At 44.8% G+C, this 3354-nt stretch overlaps 1 pseudogene; it reads left to right on the plus strand.

The window, feature by feature from the left end:
- Positions 1 to 1010: 1010 nt before the first annotated feature.
- LOC126485699 (5S ribosomal RNA) lies at positions 1011 to 1128 on the plus strand (annotated as a pseudogene).
- Positions 1129 to 3354: the final 2226 nt, after the last annotated feature.

The raw sequence follows: 3354 nt of genomic DNA on the forward strand, positions 1-3354 counted from the left end.
TTATCTGATTGCAACAGAAGCTTACTCTATTATCACCTGCCAAATGATTTTCCTTGTTATGAGATGATCTGCTTTTAACTGAAAAGGGCTGAAACCTGCTCTCAAAGATGAGAAACTTTTCGTCACTAAATTGGATGATGTCTCTACCCACCATCACTATAATTACCTCGGCATAAGTGTGCAGTTTGTTAGTGTATTGTATGCGAACACGGTTTTCTGGCGGCCTATCTTCTGTGATATTAGTAAATGCTTCCCTCCCGGAAGGAACGGGGCTAACTTGGGCTTCTGAATGTCCTCACAATACGGGATGATTGCAAATCACGATTTTGAACATTATAAAAATGCTGACTGGCAAATTCATTCCTAGGTCTAAACGGCAAATTTTCGTGAAACAATTTTTCACGAAAGTTAACCCTTATCAATGTCCTCCGGCTAGAATTATGCTTAATCTCCTACAGGCCAGTGGCTAAATAAGTTGAAATATTGTTGAATGGAAAATTTGAAAGACTTTAGACGGATTTTGTAACTACTAAACAGCTATAATTCCACAAGTTGTTGAGACAGATAATTTATTGATACTTTGGATTATCAGCTAAAGCGGGTTAATTATTCAATGTGTTGAACTGTTTCCACCTACCCTACCATTCCCCGCCTTCCGACCCCGCCTCCCTCTCTCTCTATCTATGATTCCAAACTCATTACCCCGCGTACGTAGATCCTGGAGAAAACAGTCCACTTTAACCTGACCAGTGATACGTGTCAATTTAGTAATCTAGTGATCGCCATCAATAAATTCTTAACACAATAACACAAAAATTTCAGATGTGCTTGTATTCTAAAGATCCGCAAATATAAAGGGGCGGTTTCCTGCAACAACTCGGTATCCGCCTACAATCCAGATAGTAAACGACTGCATACAGGACGGAGGGCCCCTATCTCGCTAATGCTGTCAGCTGGTATACGACTTAGTAGTCCAACGCACCACGAAGACGCATTCTGAACTATTTGGTGTCAACGGCCTTGCCGCAGTGGATACACCGGTTCCCGTCAGATCACCGAAGTTAAGAGCTGTCGGGTGTGGCCGGCACTTGGATGGGTGACCATCCGCGCCGCCATGTGCTGTTGCCATTTTTCGGGGTGCACTCAGCCTCGTGATGCCAATCGAGGAGCTACTCAACCGACTAGTAGCGGCTCCGGTCAAAGAAAACCATCGTAACGACCGGGAGAGCGGTGTGCTGACCACACGCCCCTCCTATCCGCATCCTCAGGTGAGGATGACACGGCGGTCCGATGGTCCCGATGGGCCACTTGTGGGCTGAAGACGGAGTGCTTTTTTTTCTATAAGAAAATCACCTTTAACCAACACATACTGTAGTTGGCATTTCGTCAAATGCGACACGCCTAATACAGCTCTTTTATCCATGGCCATCACCACCTAATATAACTAAAAGATCAAGAAGTAGAATTGCTCCCTATCAGTTTCTTAACCTCATACACTACAAAACCTATGGACCGCTACCACTAAAGTGATACGGAGCATGGAGCGGGAGACGGTAATGTGTTAAACCCAAAAAAAGAACAACATTTAACAATATCTTATTTGCATCAGAAACATTTACACATGATGGCTTTATAAGAGCCAACGTAAATTTGTTAATCATTTCTACACTGAGAATGACAAAACATTAAAAAAAGTTGTAAAGCTTGTACACACAAGTTTGAATGCGATAAACAGTGAGAAAATCAACTATTAGAATTTAAACAATGAAAACTTTAATTACATTAAATAACAATTCAAACACTTTTGGTTGTTACTCGGGCTATGATACACTACTGGCCATTAAAATTGCTACACCAAGAAGAAATTCAGATGATAAACGGCTATTCATTGGACAAATATAGAAAACTAGAACTGACATGTGATTACATTTTCAGGCAATTTAGGTGCATAGATATTGAGAAATCAGTACCCATAACAACCACCTCTGGCCGTAATAACGGCCTCGATACGCCTGGGCATTGAGTCAGAGCTTGGATGGCGTGTACATGTACAGGTGCCCATGCAGCTCCAACACGATACCACAGTTCATTAAGAGTAGTGACTGGCCTCTTGTGACGAGCCAGTTGTTCGGCCATTATTGACCAGACGTTTTCAATTGGTGAGAGATCTGGAGAATGTGCTGGGCAGCCCAGCAGTCGAACATTTTCTGTATCCAGAAAGGCCCGTACAGGACCTGCAACATGCGGTCATGCATTATCCTGCTGAAATGTAGGGTTTCGCAGGGATCGAATGAAGGCTAGAGCCACTGGTGGTAATACATCTGAAATGTATCCTCCACTCTTCAAAGTACCGTCTATGCGAACAAGAGGTGACCGAGACGTGTAACCAATGGCACTCCATACCATCACGCCGGGTGATACGCCAGTATGGGGATGACGAATACAGGCTTCCAATGTGCGTTCACCGCGATGTCGCCGAACCCGGTGCGACCATCATGATGCTGTAAACAGAACCTGATTCATCCGAAAAAATGTCGTTTTGCCATTCGTGCACCCAAGTTCGTCGTTGAGTACACCATCGCAGCCGCTCCTGTCTGTGCTGCAGCGTCAAGGGTAACCGTAGCCATGGTCTCCGAGCTGATAGTCCATGCTGCTGCAAACGTCGTCCAGCTGTTCGTGCAGATGGTTGTTGTCTTGAAAACGTCCCCATCTGTTGACTCTTGGATCGAGACGTGGCTGCACGATCCGTTACAGCCATGCGGATAAGATGCCTGTCATCTCGACTGCTAGTGATTCGAGTCATTGGGATCCAGCACGACGTTCCGTATTACCCTGCTGAAGCCACTGATTCCATATTCTGCTAAAAGTCATTGGATATCGACCAACGCGAGCAGCAACGTCACGATACGATAAACCGCAATCGCGATAGGCTACAATCCGACCTTTTTCATCGTCGGAAACGTGATGGTACGCATTTCTCCTCCTTACACGAGGCATCACAACAACGTTTCACCAGACAACAACGGTCAACTGCTGCTTGTGTATGAGAAATGGGTTGGAATCTTTCCGCATGCCAGCACGTTGTATGTGTCGCCACCGGTGCCAACCTCGTGTGAATGATCTGAAAAACTAAACATTTGCATATCACAGCATCTTCTTCCTGTCGGTTAAATTTCGCGTCTGTAGCACGTCATCTTCGTGGTGTAGCAATTTTAATGGCCAGTAGTGTATAAGGAAACCAGGTTTAACGTGGCCTAGACATCGCTCGGTCGCTTCTTTCAGTCTGTCCTAGACAGCATAAAATTCAAACATTAGCCACCAGGTGGCAACAACGAAAATGAATATAGGGCCCTT

This window comes from Schistocerca serialis, chromosome 6, assembly GCF_023864345.2.
Source record: "Schistocerca serialis cubense isolate TAMUIC-IGC-003099 chromosome 6, iqSchSeri2.2, whole genome shotgun sequence".
NCBI lineage: Eukaryota > Metazoa > Arthropoda > Insecta > Orthoptera > Acrididae > Schistocerca > Schistocerca serialis.